Source organism: Tursiops truncatus, chromosome 2 (assembly GCF_011762595.2).
Source record: "Tursiops truncatus isolate mTurTru1 chromosome 2, mTurTru1.mat.Y, whole genome shotgun sequence".
Lineage (NCBI taxonomy): Eukaryota > Metazoa > Chordata > Mammalia > Artiodactyla > Delphinidae > Tursiops > Tursiops truncatus.
The window spans coordinates 141,069,211-141,092,162 of record NC_047035.1 but is presented as its reverse complement, the minus strand read 5'-3'; the positions used below and the strand labels follow the sequence as shown (position 1 = coordinate 141,092,162).

Below are 22,952 nucleotides of genomic sequence, written 5' to 3'. Positions count from 1 at the left end.
TAAAAAAATTTTGTATTTAGATTTGCCAAAGGTGTGTCAGCTTTATTGTCATTTTTTCACCAAAACTCTAGCTCTTGGTTTTTATTTCTCCCCTTTTTTTTTTTTTTTTTTGGTTAATCAGTTCTCCTATTTTTTTTCCCCTACATCATGAATTTCTGATTTCATCTTCACTACTTTTCTTTGCTTCTATTTCAAAAGTCATGAAATTTCTTTGAAATTTTTTTTGAAAATGAAAATTTTTAAAGCTAGTTTTCCTAAGGTCAGATTTGGCTTCAACATGTAGATTTGGGTAATTGGTGTTTTATAATCATTTTCAACATAGATTTTAATTGTGATTTTCTTTTCTTTTTTGGCCTAAGAGATGTTTAGGAGATAATTTTAGAAATTATCATTGGTTAAAAGTTTTTATACAGGGCTTCCCTGGTGGCGCAGTGGTTGAGAGTCTGCCTGCCGATGCAGGGGACACGGGTTCGTGCCCCGGTCTGGGAAGATCCCACATGCCACGGAGCAGATGGACCCGTGAGCCATGGCCGCTGAGCCTGCGTATCCAGAGCCTGTGCTCTGCAACGGGAGAGACCACAACAGTGAGAGGCCTGCGTACCGCAAAAAAAAAAAAAAAAAAATTTTTATACAATGTTTAAATTTGTTTTTTTACCATGATTACCTTGTTATCAGAGTATGTAGTCTTTTAAACTATTTTTTAATTTGAGTTTTCTTTTAATATGTGATCAACTTTTAAAAAAATATTTATTTGTTTACTTATTTGGCTGCACTGGGTCTTAGTTGCAGCATGCAGGATTTAGCTCCCTGACCAGGGATTGAACCCAGGCCCCCTGCATTGGGAATGCAGAGTCTTAACCACTGGACCACGAGGGAAGTCCCCGTGATCAACTTTTTAAAAGTGCTCTTTGTATTCCTAAAAAGAAGGCTTCTGTAGCAGTCAATATTTAGAGATGCAGAAGTATAGCTACCATATCTATTATATTTCTACATATCTCTCACAATATTTTTGACCATTCAGGAAATTTCAGGGCTTCACTTGCCACATAAATGTTTAGGACTTATAACTCCAGGATAGTGTACCTTTTGTCAGAATATAATGATCCAAGTGGGCGCCTCTCTGTGCACGGGAAGATGGCCATACAGGTGACCAAGTCAGTGCTGTTCGTGTGTTTGGGTAACATCTGTCGATCACCCATTGCAGAAACAGTTTTCAGGAAACTTGTAACTGATCAAAACATTTCAGATACTTGGAGGATAAACAGTGCAGCAGTGTCCACGTATGAACTAGGAAACCCTCCTGATTATCGGGGGCAGGCTTGCATGAAGAAGCATGGTTATCCCCATGAGTCACGTTGCCTGGCAGGTTACCAAAGAAGTCTTTGCCACTTTTGATTATATACTATGTATGGATGAAAGCAACCTGAGAGATGTGAATAGGAAAAGTAATCAAGTTAAAAACTGCAGAGCGAGAATTGAACACTTGGGAGCTAGGAGCCACAGGAACAACTCATTATTGAAGATCCTTATTATGGTAAGGACACTGACTTTGAAACCATCTACCACCAGTGTGTGCGGTGCTGCAGAGCCTTGCTGGAGAGGGTTCACTGACCCAGGTCCAGTCCTGCTGTGGCCCAGGCTTGTCCCCATAGGCCCGCATTCTCAGTGGAGCGACAAGTGTCACCATTCCCTCGCCAAGGCCGCAGCCCTTTCTTCAGTTGACTCACTGTTTCCTACCTTAAAAAATAATTGTAGATGGAAATCAGTTGTTGTGTTTGGTGGAAGAATAAATAAAAATTTTGATTCAGGCAGTTTATGGGGTAAATGTTCTTAGACTAGATGAACCTCCCACTTCACCCCAGTTACAAAAATAGTGGAACAAACAAAATAGTAGAGCAACAAAATAGAACATAATGAAGTAAAACATCACTGTAAGGCCCATTAGCATCTGAGCCCATCGACACTTCCAAGAATCTGCACTACATCTTCCCTCTGTGTGGACGGGGCCCCCTGCCCTGCACTACCTCTTGATGCCAGGGCCTGGTGTCCAGTGATATTGGTGAGAAGTGTTCATACACGCTCACAGTGCACACTTGTGCATTGACAAGACAGGAATGAGGAAGATTTGTGGGATTTATCTTTAGCACCTTCACTCCTTAGTTTGTGTCTGTCTAGTTTATTTCATAAGGAAGTTAGCTTATTTGTTCCCATTTGAACCACTTTGCCTCTGGAAATGTAATTATGTCTGGGAAGAAGGACACTTGTGTGCTGGTTTACCTTAGGTTAGTTTGAGGACCGCACCTGCTTTTACATGCAGATAATTAACCTGAATGTCAAATATAGATCAGCTTAGGTGGGAAAAAATAATAAGTTGGAAAAAGTCCTTTTATATTGGAATGCTTAAATATTGATATGTTAAGTATTCTTTTATCAGTGGTTAGTTTATAGTCAAATATAGGTAATTTCTGTACACTTGGAGATGACTGATCTAAAATTTGTATGAATATATGTCAGAAAAGATGGTTTTCAAATAAACTGGGGAAATTACAAAATATATGTATAATGATCCACTCTACCACTTCATACTTTTTTAGCTTGTAAGTTATGGTACTTGTAACTTGTAACATGCTTTTATTTTTGTATAGATTTGGCTGTTGTGTCTTTATCCAGCCTTTTACTCATAACTTTTCTTTCCTGTTTTAAGATGTAAATTGTATAAACAGTATATATGTAGCTTAATGTTTTTTGACCACCCCTGAGAGATTTTCCCCTATTCCACTCTTTGTTAACAGACTTCCTCAAGATTTTATCTACTTTTTTTGGTTAGCAGAAATGCTTCCTGGTTTTAAACAGTTTGTTGTGTAACATTCTTAATTTCTGTCATTGAAACTTTCATCTTTTTAATTTCCAGTTATTTCCTTGTGAAGGCGGGGCTGTGTGAATTGGGTAACACTAGTGTTCCATCATCATATTCCCATTAAGTGTTCATTGAGTATATACTCTGGGTTAGTCTCCATGATAGACTTGATAGACTTAACATTACAAAAATGAATGAGACATGACCTTACCTTGAAAAAGCTTGAGATAGGTTAAGAAAGAGAACCATAGATGCATAAAGGAAAAGAATAAAAGTGAGATGTGTGCAGAAAGTGATGAGAAGATTTTCCTATCAACAAGGCAGCTAGACTAAATGAACAAGTAATAAAACTGACCAACCCAGAAGGAACATGAAAACGAGAATAGAGACATTTTTTATTGGCATTTCCTTACAAAAAGGCTGGGTTTAGCCCTTTTTTGGTTATAGGACATTGAAATGTAGTTTTTAGAACTATTTATTGTCCTATTATTTGTAATTGGACTTAACACAATTTAACTGTTATAGAGAGAGAACACTGCATCTTGAATGGACCTTCCTTTACATTTTGTGCTATTGCTTCCTGCCTCCCTGCAGTCAGTTTTGAAGTCGTTAATGGAAAGTTTAGTGATAGTACCTTCTGAGACATAAGATTTAAGATAACTTCCAGTGTTGTTACTTTGAGGGGAGGGATGAGAAAACTAAAATGCATTGAACTTCTTGACCAAGTGACTTTCTCAGAGTTACAGAGCAAGTTAGTAGGAAGAACTGCAGTACAATCCATTGCCCTCTTTACTCACCTGCGTAGGATGAGAGGGAGAAGTGAAAGAAAATACGGAATTTACTCTAACCATTTTGACAGTTAGACAGAAACCCTTATTTAATTTAGAAAATTTAAGGCTCAGCTAAGAAAAGGGTTTAAAACCAGTCTTAGGATGAGCTATTTATGTGCTAATTGTAATTTTTTCTTTTTAATTGTGTTAAAATATACATAACATAAAATTTACTATTTTTAAGTGGACAATTCATTGGTATTAAGTACATTCACATTGTTGTGTAACCATCCCCATCATCCATCTTCAGAAATTTTTCGTATTGCAAAACTGAAACTCTGTACCCATTAAACAATAACTCCCCATTCTCCTCTACTCCCAAACCTTGTCAGCCACCATTTTACTTTCTGTCTCTATGAATTTGACTTCTCTGTGTACCTCATATAAGTGGAATCATACAGTACATGTCTTTTTTTGTGACTGGAATATTTCACTTAGCATAATGTCCTCAAAGTTCATCCACGTGGTAGCATGTATTAGAATTTCTTCCGTCCTGAGGCTGAATAATATTTTACTGCATGTATATCCCACATTTTCTTTCTTCATTCATTCGTTGATGAAAACCCGGAATGCTTCCACCTTTTAGCTGTTGTGAATAATGCTGCTATAAACATGTGGGTACACATATCTCTTCTATACCCTGCCTTTAATTCTTTTGGGTATATACTCAGAAGTAGAATTGCTGGGTCATATGATAATCCTATTTTTAATTTTTTTTAGGGAATACCGTAATGTTTTCCATAGGGACTGCACCATTTTACATTCCCACCAACAGTGCACAAGGGTTCCAGTTTCTCTGTATCTTTGCCAACACTTTATATTTTCTGGGGTTTTTGTTTTTTGGGTTTTTGTTTATTTGAAAGTAGCCATTTTAATGGGTATGAAGTGATATCTCATGGTTTTGATTTGTGTTTCCTTAATGATTATCCATGTTGAGAATGTTTTCACGTGCTTTATTGGCCATTTGTATATCTTTGGAGAAGTATATCTTCAAGTCCTTTGCCCTTTTTTTTTTTTTTTTTTTTTTTGCGGTACGCGGGCCTCTCACTGTTGTGGCCTCTCCCTTTGCGGAGCACAGGCTCCAGACACGCAGGCTCAGCAGCCATGGCTCACGGGGTCCATCTGCTCCGTGGCATGTGGGATCTTCCCAAACCGGGGCACAAATCCGTGTCCCCTGCATCAGCAGGCAGACTCTCAACCACTGCGCCACCAGGGAAGCCCCTGCCCGTTTTTTAATTCGGTTATTTGGGGGGTTTTGTTATTGAGTTGTAAGAGTTCTTTATATATTCTAAATATTATTAACTCCTTATCAGATATATGATTTGCAAATATTTTTCCCACTATGTGGACTCCCTTTTCACTCTGTTGATCATTGTGCTTGTTGTTATTTGTTTATTTATTTTTAAGTCTTTATTGAATTTGTTGCAGTATTGCTTCTGTTTTATGTTTTGGTTTTTTAGCCATGAGGCATGTGGGATCTTAGCTCCCAGACCAGGGATTGAACCCACATCCCCTGCATTGGAAGGCAAAGTCTTAATAAATGGACCGCCAGGGAAGTCCCTGTAATTTATTTTAAAATAAGCAAAGAACAGGACTCTGAACAAATATTCCTGGGACAGTGAGTTTTTATGGACATCCATATGCAGCATATGTGGGGAAAGCAAGAGCAGTGAAATATGAGGTCCTGGGGTCATTGTGATCTTATCAGAAAGATGAAAAGGTAAGAATGAAGACAAAGCACAAGTTTGCCCAGGCCTAGCCTTATATGAGGCAGTTGGGTATAATTGAGAACAAGGAAAATGAGATACAGTGTTCAGAAAATGCCTGTGAGTGATTATTTAAATGTTTAAATGAGCTTTTGCATAGATGAGGCAGTCAAGATGGTTTGGCTAAGCTACCACCTTTATTTGTCAAAAACAGGCACAGTTTAAGACTATCATATGCTTTAATTTTGTTTTATGTGTAGAATTATTCAAACTTACAAGTGATGAATTTCATCCCTGAGACATAAACTGAAGGAAAGAATCTCTGAGAAAATCATCCTGTGGAATTTTTGGTGTTTCTTCCTACTGTCTACTTCCTATTATCAAATATTTGTTTAGCAACCCTGTCAGGAACACAGTCATTACATTTTTGGGGGGTTTGTTTTTTTCTTTTTTTTTTTTTTTGGTCGATTGATGCTTTTGGCAGAAAGACAAAACTAATTTCACATCTTTATCCTTAAAAAGAGATAAATTACAATTGGATACATTTAGCAGATGGTTCTAAATCCTTAGAATATTATTAATGCTGCTATAGGTTAAATTTCTGAGGCACTTCATGGATTATCATACCTGTACTTTGCTTCTGTGATTTTGCCTTTTGTTTGATATCAGCAGTCTAGGGCATAGGTCCCTGTTTTCAGAGCCATTCAGGATAATTGCTTCTATACTAAATTTGAAAGTATGCAAAGAGTATTTGCTTTTTCCAAGCTTTATGCTGTTTCTTCCCTTTCTCGCTGGCTTTTTTAAAGTCCTTTTATGCTATGCCTTATGATTGTCCAAAGCCTTTCTTTATGGTACTGTAACAAGTCTGTGTTCTTTAAATTTTTTTTTTTCGGTAAAGAACATTAGGATGTGAACAATGACTATTAAATAAGAATAGCCAGAGTAGAGTATGTAAACACCTCAGGTAGCAAGCAGAATCAATAAATTAGTCAAATAGAAGCCAGACTTTGAAGAACATATCTAGAAAGCAAAAGAAGTGTTTGGAGACAAATATAAGGGAAGAGATGATAAACAACAAGTATATTTCAGAGAGAGTCAGCTTGCTAACAACATGAACTCTAGAAGACAGTACAGATATTTCAAAATTAATTATCTGAAGTATAATAAAGGAAAATTTCTAGACTTTGATTAAGGAAGACCTATCATCAGAAATAGATAAGGCTGATCACATTTTAGATTCTAATACATATTTTGGTTAAAGTTTTATATCTTATACTAAATTTATAATTCTGTATGCTTCCAATCAAGCAGTGAGGGTTAAACAGTATATTAGCTTGTCAAGATTCACAATAAACTATGTTGGGATTTTGATTGAATTTGAATTATATTTATGGATTAATATGGAAAAATTTGACATCTTATTAAGGTTTCTAATACATGAATGTGGTCTATTCTTCATTTATGTGGGCTTTCTTAACTGTTTTATAAATCTCTGTACATTCTTAGGTATCTTATACTTTTTGTTGCTGTTGTGAGTATTTGTTTTTAAATTATGTTTTTGTTTTGTTGTCCTTTAAAATATATATGGAAGGGTAGATAACGAAGACAAGACATTTCTGAACAGTAAGAACAAGATGGTGGGACTTGTCCTATCAGATATCAAAATGTAGAATTGTTCAAGTAGTAGTTAATAGTAAATTAAGACAGTGTTTGGCTCAGGGAGAGTTGTACTGACCAGTAGAACAGAATGGTTACCCAGAAACTGGTCCACAGATATATGGACAAGGGTGGCATTGCAGGTAGGGGAGGGGGGATATGGAGAGAGTATTTTTAAACAATGCTAGCATGATTAGTTATCCATATAGTATCCATATGGATCCCTATTTCATACTATATACAAAGATCATTTCTACATAGATGAAAGCGTAAAAAGCTTTTAAAGCATATGGGGAGAATATATTGTATCCCTGGAGTAGGGAAGAATTTTCCATGACAACACAGAAAAAAACTAGCCATGGAAGGAAAAATTGATAAATTTTAGTATGTTAAAATCAAGTGCTTCTGTTCAGTTAAAAAATCCTTTAATGAACTTGAAAATATAAGCCACAACCTGAAGGAAGTTGCTACATACAGAACCAGCAAAGCTTTAGTATACGGAATGAATCAATAAGAAAAAGACAAATAGCTGGATAGTAAAATAGGCAAAAAGACATGAACAGCCATTTCATAGAAGAATTACATAAGGCCTATAAATATAGTTAAAGATGCTCAACCTTATTAGTAGGGAAATGCAAATTAAGATCATAATGAGATTGCCAAAAATTAAGAGATTTTCCAGTATCATATGTTGGAGAGGATGTGGATCAATAGGAATTGTTTTTTGGCCATTATCTGTGTTTTATTAGACTCCGTGATTTTTTATTTTGAGTATTTTTTTTCTTTTTTTTATTGAAGTATAGTTTACAATGCTGTGCCAATCTCTGCTGTGCAGCAGAGTGACTCAGTTATACACATACAGACATTCTTCTTTAAAATTCTTTTCCATTATTGTTTATCCCAGGAGATTGGATATAGTTCCCTGTGCTATACAGTAGGACCTTGTTGTTTATCCTAATAGGAATTCTTTTATTAATTGTTTTTAAATTTTTTTATTTATTTTTGGCTGCGTCGGGTCTTCGTTGCTGCCCGCAGGCTTTCTCTAGTTGTGGTGGTTTCTCTTGTTGTGGAGCACGGGCTCTAGGCACGCAGGCTTCAGTAGCTGTGGCTCGCGGGCTTAGTTGCTCTGCAGCATGTGGGATCTTCCCGGACCAGGGCTCGAACCCGTGTCCCCTGCATTGGTAGGCGGATTCTTAACCACTGCACCACCAGGGAAGTCCAGCAATAGGAATTCTTATATACCACTGAAGGAGTATAAATTGGTCAACCACTTTGGAAAACAAATTAGCTTTATGTTGTGAAGTTGAATTTTGCATACTTTCTGACTCAACATCTGTAATCCTAGAGAAGCTCACACGTGTGTACTAGAAGATGTGTACAAGAATATTCACACCAACATGATTCATAATAGCAAAAAAACTTGGAAGTAACCCAAATGTCCTTGACAGAGAATGGAAAATTAAATGGTGGTATATTGATGTAAAAATATTAAACATTAAAAACGAATGAACTACAGCTATATATTGGTTCCTTTCAATGTAATTAGGCTAGCTTTGCAATGATCAGTGTCAAAAAATAATAAAGCAACACTTAGTCATTCTTGAAAAAAAAAAATTACACTGAATTCCTGCTATGTGCCAGGCACTGTTTTGGGTGCTAGGGATTTAGTAGTGAATGAGAATGGACGTGTTTTCTGTCCTCATAAAGCTTATGTTTTAGTTTAGAGTGGGACAGATGACTAAGCAAGCAAGCAAAGCAATCTGTAATTTAATGTAACCATAAGAGATATGGAAAAAGATGAAGCAAGCAAAGAGGATAGCATATGATGTGATGCTGTGTGGGTGGGTGTTTCTGCACAATCAGGGAAGGGTTTTCTGAAAATGTGACATTTGAGCAGAGTCAAATGTTCGAGAGGAAGGAGTCGTACAGCTCTGGGGTAAAAGTTGGAATGAGCTTGGCATATTCAAGGAAGAGCAAGAAGACAAATGAGGCTAATACAGAATGAGCTAGGGCTAGGGGCAGAAGGGCGGGAGATGAGTTCAAGGAGGTAGACAAAATTCCTATCATGGGTCTTACAGCTTTAGCAATGAGTTTAGAATTTTTTAAAATATGGAAGGTCATGGAAGTGTTTCGAGCAGAATGACATGATCTGACTTATGTTTAGGATCTGAAGAATTGATTGTTGGGGGCAGAGGTAGGGGCTAGGGAGGTGGATGCGAAGGGCCCAGTTAGGAGCCTTTTGTAGAAGTTTAGGCATTAGATGATGGTAGAGTAGACCAGAGCAGACAGAATTGGATGTAGAAAGAAATGGTTAGTTTGTTGATATATTTGAGGGGGTATAATTGAAAGAAATTAGTGTTATTGAGACATATCTGTATGGGAGAGAAGTAAATCAATAATGACTTCCAGTTTTCGAATAGGAGCAGCTGGTTGGACAGTGATGTCATTTACTCACATTAGAGAATACTGAAAGATAAACGGATTAGGCCATAAGATTAAGAGTTGAAATGCCTATGAGACACTGAAGTAGGTGAGTCTGACGCTCAAAAGGGAGGTCTGGATTTGGGGGTAGAAATATGAGACTCATCAGTATATAGATGGCATTCAGAACCATGAAACTGGATGAAATCACCAGGGGAGTAAGTCTGTGTAGAGAAGAGGAGCTGTGAAAAGAAGACTGAAAAGAAGTGGATGGTGAGAAAGGAAAAAAAATATATCAGGAGAGTGTAGTATCCTGGAACTCAAGAGAAGAAAATGTTTCAATGGGCATATTATATAAGAGAGAAATATATTTACAATGGAGAGTATAGATATCAGGTTAATATATTACAAATGAATAGTAAAAAGACAGAAGCCTATAGAGAAATGCAAAAGTGATATGAATAGGCAATTCACTGAAGGGTAAATCCTAATAGCCGATACACCTATGAAAAGATGCTTAACCTCACCATTAATCAGGGAAATGCAAATTTAAAAGAGCAGAAATGCCTAATGCTGTCAAAGATTGGAAGGGAGGTCATTTTCATATCTTGGTGGAAAAGTGAATTATTATAACCTTTTTTGAAAGCAGTCTGGCAATATCTATTAAAATGAAAAATACCTCTAATATATGATCCAACAGTCTCACTCCTGGAAATCGTATCTCATGGAAATAGAAGCATCAGTGCATAAAAATCTAAGTATGTTTGCTGTAGCCTTTTTTAAGGGCAAAAACACTAAAAATAAGGTAAATTCCTTATTTAACATTCCTCAGGAAAAAGTTGGGTAAATTATAGGTTATCTAATTACTGGATTATTATGCAGTCATTAAAAATAAATGAGTTAAATCTATGCCAGTTGACTTCAAGGACTTTTAATAATGCAGAGAATTTGATAAAATGTGATTCATTTTGTGTGCATGTGTGTGTGAGAGAGAAACACCATAGTCACCCCCCCAAAAAAAAAACACTTCTGCCTGTGTATAAAATATTTGTATATTGGGCTTCCCTGGTGGCACAGCGGTTGAGAGTCTGCCTGCCGATGCAGGGGACACGGGTTCGTGCCCCGGTCCGGGAGGATCCCACATGCCATGGAGTGGCTGGGCCCGTGAGCCATGGCCGCTGAGCCTGCGTGTCCAGAGCCTGTGCTCCACAATGGGAGAGGCCGCAGCAGTGAGAGGCCCGCATACCGCAAAAAAAAAAAAAAAAAAAAAAAAATTGTATATGAACATGGAGAAAAGCATACTTTGCTATGAATAGCTATGTCTCGATATTCTCAGGGGGATTGGTTCCAGTACCTCTGCATATACCAAAATCTGCAGACACCCAAGTCCTTCATATGTAACCTACACACATCCTCCCATATACTTTACATCATCTCTAGCTTACTTTTAATACCTAATACAATGTAAATGCTGTATAGTTACCAGCACTTGGCAAATTCAAGTTCTGCTTTTTTGGAATTTTCTGGAATTTTTTTTCTCAAATAATTTTCATTCCACGGTTGGTCGAATCAGCAGATGAGGAACCATGACTACAAAGGTTCCAACTGTAATCATTACCTTGGGATAAGTAGGTCTGAGAGAGGTTGTAGAGGTAAACCTCCACTCACCTACCACTCAATATGTGTACACACACACACACACACACACACACACACACATCTCTATTTAAAAGAAAAAGGATCTCCATGATAAAACAGCTTCTGTGACATATCCCATTTATGTAAAATATATGTGCATGTATATAAAAGACATGAAAAGATAGTCACCAAAATGATAATCTAAAGTATAATTCATTTTTTTAAATAAAATGCTAAATTGGGATATACTTGTCATCATTTTTTTCTCCTTTCAATACTGGTTCAGATGGAGAATCTTGATATTGATCAGATAAATTCAATTTTCAGATAGAATAAAGATAATTTTGAAAAAAAATTTACAAGATTATTATCATTTTGTGCTCTTTACTAACTTCTGTTTCAACATCCATATTTCTTTTGCAGTCTTAACAAACGGTTTGTTTTGGATATAAGCTAAATAATATTGAGACAAAGAATAAAAATTAGAACAGATTAATGGTCAAATCCAGAAGCAGCTAGCTGTGTTCAGTTGAGTGATAAACCTAACTGAATATTTCAATCGTGAACACACTTACCAACTATTGCTACACATATTTGCTCAGTAGATACGAAGAGGCTCTCATACTTTTTAGAAAGAAAGTATTTAAATTATTGTATTTATTGATTTTTAAATTGAAATTGAAACAGATACCATGACTGTCAATAATGCAAACTTCTCAGAGCACTGTGAAGACCTGTGAGTTTGGAAACTACCATTTACAAAATGTTGGATTCTAGCCTAGCTGATTTTCTCTTGCCTTGTCTTCATGCATTACTCAGTATTCATCTTGACCTACCCCCACCTTTGCTGTTTCTCTCTCTGATTTAGCTGCTCTGACTTCTTTCTTTCCTCATTTTGCTTTTTTGAAGCTTTGTTTTGCCTCTACTCTGTTCATACCCATTTTGTGATGCTAACATTGCTCCAGTCCCTTTGGATGAAGTCCTATAACTTTTCTGATCACTCTCTGCTAATGAGAAGTCCTCAAAGCAGTTCTAGTACAAAAGCAGACTAAGTTCAATAATTAATATGGTCAATTCTGTTTATTTAAAACTTCAAACTTTATTTAAAGCCAAAATTTCTCCCTACCAAAGGTTGGCCTACTGTATTAAGAGGGGGGGTCAACTAATTTTTTTGACCTTACTTAATGTATTGACTGCTCATCCAACATTCTTCAGCCCTCTAGGGTTGAAACGGGTAGAAGGTAGCAGGAAAGTTCTTATTAGACTAATAGCTGTTGTGAGCTGGTGTTGATGCTGTCTGGACTGGGCAGCTGTTTAGGGCTGATTCTTTTTCTCATGAATTCTTTTTTTTTTTTTTTTTTTTGCGGTACACAGGCCTCTCACTGCTGTGGCCTCTCCCGCCGTGGAGCACAGGCTCCGGACGCACAGGCCCAGCAGCCGTGGCCCACGGGCCCAGCCGGTCCGCGGCATGTGGGATCCTCCCGGACCAGGGCACGAACCCATGTCCCCTGCATTGGCAGGCGGACTCTCAACCACTGCACCACCAGGGAAGCCCCATGAATTCTTTTATACTTTGTTTAGAGCTACCCTGTTTTACCTTTTGCTACATAACAGATTACTCCAAAATTTACTGGCTTAAAACAATAAACATATTATTTCACAATTTCTGTGGATCAGGAATCTAGGCATGGCTTACCTGGACCTTCTGCCTCTGTCTGTCACAGTCATCTTACGGCTTGACTAGGGAATGGATTTGCTTCCAAGCTCACTCCAGGAATCGTTGGCAGGATTCACTTCCTCATGAGTTATTGACTTTAAAGGCCTTATTTCTTCATGAGCTGTTGGCCAGAGCCATCCCTGTGTTCCTTGCCACATGGGCTTCTCCACAGAGCAACTCATGATATGGCAGCCAGTTTCCTCAGAGCAAGCAATCAAGAGGGCAAGAGTCTGCAAGCTGGAAGTGACATCCCATCACTTTTACCATATTCCATTCATTAGAAGTAGATAACTAGATCTAGCCCACACTCAAGAAGAGGGGATTACACAAGGCCATGAATACCAGGAAATGAGGATTATTGGGAACCATTTTAGAAGCACCCTACCATCCCACCACCAGTAATCCTGGGATTATCTCATCTTCACTTCTCTTGATACAGGCAAATGTATCTCCTGTGAATAGTCACTTAGTCCAGTCCCTCCTCCCTAGACATGTCACGGTACATTTCTGCCTTCTTTCTGCCGTGGTCCCCTCACCTCCACATGGCCCTCTTGGATAGGATTTAAGACAACTTTCATACTACAGTAAGTACCCTACATACATATAACAAGTTCTGTTCCAAGAGCGCATTCATAAGTCTAGTTTGTTCATTAAGTCCAACAAAGTTAGCCTAGGTCCCTAACTAACACAATCGGCTATATAGTACTGTACTGGAACAGGTTTATAATACTTTTCACACAAATAATACATAAAAAACAAACACAAGAAAGAAAACATTTTGACTCTTACAGTACAGTACCTTGATTGATTTTATTATTTTTTTTAAATATTTATTTATTTGGCTGTACTAGGTCTTAGTTGCAGCATGTGGAATCTAGTTCCCTGACCAGGGATAGAACCCGGGCCCCATGCTTTGGGAGTGTGGAGTCTTAATCACTGGTCCACCAGGGAAGCCCCTCAGTACCTTGAAAAGTACAGTAGTACAGTACAAGAGCTGGCATCCAGGGGCTGGCATCAAGTGAACAGGCAAGAAGAATTACTGACTGGAGGAAGGAGAGGAGGTGGGAGATGCTAGAGCTGAAGGATCGTCAGCAATAGGAGACGGAGGGCGAGCTGCAATTTCACTCACACCTGACGTCGATGGCACAGGTTCTGGTTCCTTGCTGGATTCAGTTCTATCTACCCTCTTGAAAAGAACCCAGTTATGTCTGGGTACTAGCTCTTTTTCTCATCATAGATGACACGGTAGCACTGGATTGCATTCTGAATGGCTGCTGCAAGCTTTGTGTAGCATTCTACGTTCGGGTCCTGTGCCTCAAAAACTAACAGTGCCTCCTCAAAAAAAAGAAAATCCCCTTGCCATTTCCTGCGTCGTGAATCTCTTTGGTTCTTCAGTTAATTCTTCCTCTTGTCTCTCTTCGTCCTTTCTCTGGGCCTCCAGTTCCATCAGGTCCTCATTAGTAAGCTCCTCATGTTGCACAGCAAGGAGTTCAGTGAAGTCATCCTCTTGGAGATCAAGCTCCAGCTTCTCGCTGAGGGTCACTAAGTTGCTGAAGACTTCTTTGGACTCCTCATCCACCTTCTAAAATCCATAAAAATCGTGAACAAACTGCGTGAACAAAGGTTCTTCCAAACCCCATTCATGGTGACGGCTGTAACCTCACGCCAAACAAAGTCAGTGTTTTTTCTGGCCTTGTAGATGTTACAGTCCTTCCAAAATTGTCTCAAGGTTGTTCCTGATCTGTCACTCGTCTTTACTGCCTGATGAAAAGTGTGATGCAAATAATATTTTGAAAGTCGCTGTAACTCCCTTGTCCATAGGTTGGATAAGTGACGTAGTATTTGGTGGCAGGTGCACTACTTTGACGTTGGGATGAAAGGGATCCATGAATGGGGGATGGCCTGGAGCACTGTCAAGCAGCAATAGAATGTTGAATGGGACGTCCTTCTCCATGCAATATTTCTCTACCTCTGGGATAAAGTAGTGGAAAAACCAGTCCTGGAAAATGGCCTGTGTAACCCAGGCTTTGGGGTTACTCTTCCACACAACAGGAAGAGCCCTTGGCTATATTTTTAAGGGCTCTTGGGTTCTCTGAATGATAAACTAAGAGAGGCTTCAGCTGGAAGCCTGCCACCAAACTTGGAAGCCTGCAATGCCACCAAACAACAAGTGTTAGCCTGTCCTTTGCTGCTTTATAGCCTGGCATCAACTTTTCCTCCTTACTGATGTAACTTCGGTCTGGCATCTTGCAGTACAGTCCTGTCTGATCCACATTAAAAACCTGCTTGGGTAAATATGCACCTTCATCAATAATTTCTTGAAGCATTTCAGGAAATTCCTGGGCAGCTACCATATCTGCACTCACTGCCTCAACACTTAACTTTTACATTGTGAAGGTTGTCTGTAACCTTGAACCAATGAAGCCAGCCATGGCTGGCATTAAAAGATGTGCCCTCTGATTCTTCGCCGTGTTTCTTCTTCAAGTCTTCATGAAGGCTTTTAGATTTCTCTTGAATCAGCATTAAGCTGAGCAGGACTCAGCGCTGATGCTGATCCTGCATCCACACACTGAGAAGTTTCTCCATGTCCTCCATCACTTTTCCACGCTTCTTCAATATTATTGTCAACATCATCAACACGGCAGACTTCACATTTTTCATGATCGTCCTTGTTCTTTAGAATCATGCTGATGGTTGAACGAGTCGTAAGAACGAGCAACGCCTACCATCTTTTCTCCTCGTTCCACTCTCAATTATTTTAACTTCTGTTTACATCATTACCGCTTGGCGTTTCTTAGCGGTACCAGCTACATCACTGCTGCTTTTATGCTTGCTTCCAGACATCCTAACTTGAAATAAAGATACTGTACTACCGTACTCTCTACAGTGCTGTACAGTAGAGTACACAAAAGCACAACCACTTGTAGAGGATGCATGCATGTGACAGTGTATACCAGACACGTGAACTACCTTACATGGTTGGACGTGCGGATGCATGTTTGCATCTTTAAAAGTTCACAACTTGAAGGTTTGTATGTAGAGGACTTACTGTATCTCTAGCTAATGGTCCATGGAAGACTTGCATTCTTACCACAAGAAACTCTTGAAGTGCAAGCCAACCTCAGTGCATTCATCACCCATTTCACTCTGCCATCAGAGGAACTAACCAGGAAGTCCTGTACTCTTTCTCAGGATTTCTCAGACTTGAGTCAAACACCAGTCTCCTGTGACTCCCAAGCTCTAGAAGATATATCTTAAGCTCTCCAAGTAGTCTTCTTGAAACTTATTTCCCTAGGTCAAGGTACTTGGGGAAAAGAAGCTTTTTCCAAAAATCCTCTCCTAATCTCTATCTCTTTTCTTGCCTTCTCCAACCTTTCTTTGTTTTGTTTTGTTTTCTTATTGTGCTAGAGCTAAAGTTTACAAGGTTTTTTGCCCACATTCTTTGCAAGTTTGGCATGGTGGTTACTCACCTCATTTTGGAATGTATTATCTGTTGTCTTAGATCTTCAGCTGAAACTGACACTCAGGTAGTTCCATATCAACATCCTGTTTTATATGCTTTTGCCTTCTTCCTGCTCCTTCTTTGAATGCGTCTCCCTTGGATAGTTGCCTACAGTCACTATAACAAGAAAAGTGATTAGTAACTAATTTATTAAACCAAACAGTAAAACATAATAGAGAAAAGATGGAGGGAAGATTAATAAAGATTGGGGAAGGGAAGAAGTGAGGGGAAAGCACTAAATATTTTGTTTCAGATTAGAATAAATAGGTAAATATTATCTTAATATTATTTGTAAATATTATTTTAATAGTGTTCTTGAAATATAGGAAGTACTTAGTGAATTAAAAATGAGGTATTTGAGTTACAATTCATGTAATAAAAATAAACATGAAGAGAAAAAACAGAGGCATAAAAAGCCAGACATTGTTACAAACATAAATGGTTCTCCATTTGGATTGATAAATAAAACCCAGCAATGCAATGTTTAAAAGAGACCGATCTAATAACACAGAATAGTAGAAGACAAAAATTTGCCCCAGTTGGAAAGATCTATTTATCAGATTTGAATAAAACAAGTAATGGCAGTAATTTATATCATATAAAGTAGAATTTAAGGGGAAAAAAACAGATATTGTATATCATTTCTTGTTGACAACATAAAGCTTGATGAGTTGACACCAAAAATAAAAGATGTTCCCAAATTGGTACAAATACTGTGAATTAGATTCACAAGTGTCTGAATTTAGTTTAACATGATTGTTTTTCTTTACATTTTTTTGATGGGGGAGGCAGGGTTTGGAGGATATGAGTAAAGCAGTGAATTCTCTCCCCATTAAAATGTGCTATATAAAATCTTGCATATAATTAAGGAAATTTTGCTGGAGGAAGACCAGCTAAGACTCCTTACTAGGGAAATAGAAAAGGGAAGGCTAAATTCTGCAAATATAGTGTCCTTAGAAATTCAAACCAAGTATATAACTGGAGACTCATTCCAAACCCCCCTTGTAGTGGGAAAAGGTGCCTCTATATCTGATCAGATGAGGTTCTCCTTGGTTCAGAGGGGCTGAACCATAGAGGGGCTGACGGTTTAAAGGAAAAGTCATCCAGCACACGTAGACAGTAGAGTCTGGAAGCTTAATTGTCCATTTGCTCTTTACCTAATAAAAATTCCATTCTGCTATTATTTTTTTAATCAGACTTGCCAGGGAAAGCCCTAAGCATCAATATTTTTATTGGGTTACTCTGACAATATTTTTGTTTATTTTTAATTTCAGAAGAAATGTTTTATAGTGCTACCGTTCCTACCCCATTGAGATAACTAGCATTGATAGTTTGGCGTGTACCCTTCCTAATGTTTTCCTCCACTTACATAAGCATTCACATGCACGTATGGTTTTATGTAGTTAACATTTTTTATCCTGCAGCTTGCTCTTTTCACTTGTCCTTGATATATTGCTAACTTTCCAAGTCAGTGCACATAGATCTTGGCTATGAATGTGCCATACTATGACTGCACCATAATTTAGTTAACCATTCCTACCATGAAGGCCCGTTAGTTGTTTCTTCTTTGGCAGGAGAGCCTCAGTGAACATATTCGTTTGTTTATGTTTACATACTCACTCATGTTCTTATTTCTGTAGGATAGATTGGTTCCTAGAAGTGGAATTGTTAGGCCATGTGGTATGTATGTTTTAATTTTATAATATATGCAATCATATCAATTTCTTAAATGTTTGTAGCAGTTTACAGTCCTTGTAATTATTTATGTGGGTGCTCATTTCCCTACACTTACTATTAGGCACATTTATAGCTTAAGAAAATAATTCATAGAATTATTTTGTGACTTGTGAAATCACAAAAGTAATACAAGAGAAAATATGGGATAATTTTTGGGTAATCTTAAAGGCCTTTTTAAGCAAAAGGCCTTTTTAAGCAAGATACAAACCCATAAGGCACAAAGGAAATGATTAATAGCTGTTACTATATAAAAATTAAGAAATTTCTGCTAGCAAAAAAAATTTTGCAGATGAAGTCAAGACAAACGGTAAATGGGTAAAAAACGTAACAAATGGTAGGAAAAGGGCTGACATAGATAGGTAGACAGACAGACAGGCATACAAACAAAATGAGCTTCTACTGATCAGTAACAAAACTAGACAACAACCCAGTAGAAAAATGGGCACGGGATATGAAAAAGCAGTTTATAGAAAACATAATACAAATAACTTTTTAACATATGAAAAGATGTTCAACATCATCTATAATTAAGAAAGTACAAATTAAAACAAAACAGCATTTTTCACATAGCAAATTTAGATAAGATAAAAAGATAATAAATTATTCATTATTAGTGAAGATGTAGGGATTTAGGGACTCACATGATTGGTGGAAGTGCAATCACTAATTGACAATTTGGTGGTTTTAAAAACTTTAAAAAAATTTTAAAATTGAAGTATAGTTGATTTACAATGTTGCGTTAGTTTCAGGTGTACAGCAAAGTGATTCAGTTTTATATATATATTCTTTTTCAGATTCTTTTCCATTATAGGGTATTATAAGATATTGCATATAGTTCCCTGTGCTATACAGGAGGTCCTCCTTGTTTATCCATTTTATATATAGTAATGTGTATCTGTTAATCCTAAACTCCTAATTTATCCCTCCCCTGCCTTTCCCCTTTGGTAACCATAAATTTGTTTTCAATGTCTGTGAGTCTGTTTCTGTTTTGTAAACAAGCTCATTTTGTATCTTTTTTTTTTAAGATTCCATATATAGTGATATCATGAGATATTTGTCTTTGTCTGACTTCACTTAGTATGATAATCTCCAGGTCCATCCATGTTGCTGCAAATGGCATTGCTTCATTAAAAATTCTTTTTTGAATTCAGTTGTTTTTAGCTTAAGTATTGTATGTACACAGTTTTAAAAACCAACTTGGCTTATAAGAAAGCACAACAGTTTCCTGTCTCTCTCTCTTTTTTTTTTTTGGCTGCACTGGGTCTTCGTTGCTGCACATGGGCTTTCTCTAGTTGCAGCGAGTGAGGGCTGCTGTTTGTTGCGGTGCGTGGCCTTCTCGTTGTGGTGGCTTCTCTTATTGTGGAGCCTGGGGGCTAGGCAGGAGGGCTTCAGTAGTTGTGGCACACAGGCTCAGTAGTTGTGGCGCACAGGCTTAGTTGCTCCGCAGCATGTGGGATCTTCTGGACCAGGGCTCGAACCCATGTCCCCTGCATTGGCAGGCGGATTCTTAACCACTGCACCACCAGGGAAGCCCCTCCTGTCTCATACTGATTTATTGACTAAACAATATCAGTTGACTCCATTTTAAGAGCAAGGTTATAACCAACTTGTTATACTACCCTCATCCTCTCTCCCCTCTTCTCCTATTTTTACCAAAATATTATTATGAAATTTTTGAAACGTATCAGAAGTTGATATAAAAAGTGAACACCATAACCCACCACACCTAGAGTCTACAATTAGCATTTTGCTAGGTTTGTTTTATGACATTTGTATCCATCTAACAATTTCTATCATCCATCGATTTATTTTTATGTATTTTAAGTTAATTTACGTACATTATTGTATTTCATTCCTAAACACTTTAGCATGCATGTAATTAACTAGAATTTAACGTTTATTTACATTTTTGAGGTGAAAGTTACATACAGTGAATATTCCATTTGATGAGTTATGACAGATTTATACACCCATATAATGCAAACCCCTATCAAGATATGAAATATACCATCACCCCAGAAAATTCTCTTATGCCTCTTCCCACAGTCGGTTACCACTCCCACCTTCCCCCAGAGGTAATCACTGTTTAGAGTTTTTTTCCATCACAAATTAGCTTTTTCTTTTCTGGAACTTCATATAAATGGAATCATGCAATATTCCAGTATTACTCTTTTATGCAGACTTCTTTCATTTACCATAATGCTTTTGAGATTCATCCATGTTATTGTATGATTAGTACTTTGTTCTTTTTATTACAGAATAGTATTCCCTTTTGTGAATACACCACAGTTTGTTTAACCATTCTCATGTTGATGGACATCTAGACTGTTTCCAGATTTTCACTATTATGAGTAAAGCTGCCATATACATCCTTGTACAGATCTTTGTATGGACATAAGCTTTCATTTCTCTTGGGTAAATGTGTAGAGCACTATGACAGTTTGGTATGTTAAAAGATACCCACGGTAGATACCACTTCACACCTGTTAGAATGGCTAAAGTTAAAAAGACTGGCCGCACCAAGTGTTGGTTAGGATGTAGAGCAACTGGAACTCATGTATTGTTCAAGGGGGTTTAAAATGGTATAACCGGGCTTACCTAGTGGTGCAGTGGTTAAGAATCCACCTACCAATGCAGGGGATACGGGTTCAAGCCCTGGTCCGGGAAGATTCCACATGCTGCGGAGCAGCTAAGCCCGTGTGCCAAAACTACTGAGCCTGCGCTCTTGAGTCCGCGTGCCACAACTACTGAGCCTGCGTGCCACAACTACTGGAGCCTGTGTGCCTAGAGCCCGTGCTCTGCAACAAGACAAGCCACCGCAATGAGAAGCCCGCGCACCACAACAAAGAGTAGCCCCCGCTAGTCGCAACTAGAGAAAGCACGCATGCAGCAATGAAGACCCAACACAGCCAAAAATAAATAAGTAAAATAAAGTTTTTTTAAAATGGCATAACCACTTCAGAACACAGTGTGGAAGTTTCTTACAAAGTTAAACATATCCCTACACTATTACTCACTAATCCTTTTCCTGGGTATTTATCCAAGTAAGATGAAAGCGTATATTCCCCCCAAGAAAGGTACAAGAATAATTTTAGCAGATTCATTCACAATAGTCAAAACTGGAAACAGTAACAAATGTCCATCATCACATAAAGAGAATGGATGCAGTAGAATACTACTTGGCAATATAAAAGAATGATATTAGAATTATATTACTAATATAATATGAATTCATCTCAAAAAGACATGGAGCAAAAGAAGCCAATGACCAAAGACTTGTTGCTTTTTTTTTTTTTTAAGTTCAGGAACAGGCAAAACCGATCTGTGATGATGGAAATCAGGAAGGTGGTTGCCTGTAGTGGATGAGAACCAGTAGGGAGTAGGAGGAAATGTTCTGAGATAACTTAAAGTTCTGTACTTTGATTAGGGGTTGGTTAAATGGGTATATGCATATATCAAATTCTCGTTAAATATATTCAATACATTTAAGATCAGTATATTTCATTATAAATTTTACTTCAAAAAAATGCAGATAGAGTGCTTCCCTGGTAGCACAGTGGTTAAGAATCCGCCTGCCAGTGCAGGAGACATGGGTTCGAGCCCTGGTCTGGGAAGATCCCACATGCCGTGGAGCAACTAAGCCTGTGCGCTCAACTACTGAGTCTGTGCTCTAGAGCCTGCGAGCTACAACTACTGAGCCCACGTGCTGCAGCTACTGAAGCCCGCATGCCTAGAACCCGTGCTCCACAACAAGAGAAGCCACTGCAATGAGAAACCCGCACACCGCGATGAAGAGTAGCGCCCACTTGCCGCAACTAGAGAAAGCTCGCGCAGCAACGAAGACCCAATGCAGCCAAAAATAAATAAATTAAATAAGTAAAATTTTTTAAAAATGCAGCTAAACCCTAAAAATGAGTTTATTTATACCTGTTCAAGATTGAACCTGTGTGGACAATTGCTTAAGACTGAGGGAAAGTTGGGGGAATAGGCCAGATTTTTTATACATTTCAATTTAAAATGTGCCTGCTATAATTTAAAAAAAAAAAAAGAGGGATCTGGCAATATAAATGAAGATCTTATATGAAGATCACACCAAATCCCTCACTTTTTACTATTCAGCCTGAGTTTTTCCATTTGTCAGATTGGCTCTCCCCAGGTATACTGTGAGGATGTGTTAATGCCCCATATATGCTCCTCCTCCAGAATCAGCAATGTAACATATGAATGAGGGACCTCAGTCAGTCATCTCGCCTATCCCCTACATAAAGCCTACAATAAGTTAAAAGCACTGTGTTCTAAGTGTAAGTGTATTGTGACCTCTCAAAATTATTTATAATTTTCTAAAAATGAAAATGGCGAGGTTTTTGAAAGTTTAATTGAGTGAAAAACAAAATGTCTTTCAATGTGAAATTGCTCTGTCAACTAACAAGTGATGATTTTTATATTCTTGAAGATAATTACGGACTGGTTTTCAACAGATTTTTTGAACTCTTATTTTGGAAGTTATCTCCTTATGTTTGGGGTCCTAACAAAGTGTTATTTTCAGATATTAAGTTGATCAGTTACCTGTTTGTTAATCCAGATATACTCAGATTTTAAAAATTCTTTCCCCTTCCTCTTGTATACATTTCCTTTTTCCATAGTGTGCTTTCCCTTTCTTCCCCTACAGTAAATTTGTTGACTCATTTATAGACTTCTCTTTATCTAAAGCCATTTTATAATATCACAAGCGTTTTTCCCCTCTGTAATTTAACCTCACCTCATAAACTTTAATAGGTAAAATGGTCTTTTTTTCCTCCGCATTCTTAGTCAGCTAGCCCCCAAAATTCTTCTTATTGGCATATTCAAAGAGACAAGTTTGTTCTTCTTATTTCCTTTTCTTAAGCAT

General features: G+C 37.8%; 1 protein-coding gene and 1 pseudogene across 3 annotated transcripts in view; both read left to right on the top strand.

Moving 5' to 3' along the window:
• The window catches only part of HDGFL3 (HDGF like 3), a 74,800-nt gene that overhangs the window by 19,830 nt on the left and 32,018 nt on the right, over nucleotides 1-22,952 (top strand). The gene's annotated exons all lie outside the window — the stretch shown is intronic.
• On the top strand, nucleotides 689-2,786 carry LOC109551811 (low molecular weight phosphotyrosine protein phosphatase pseudogene; annotated as a pseudogene).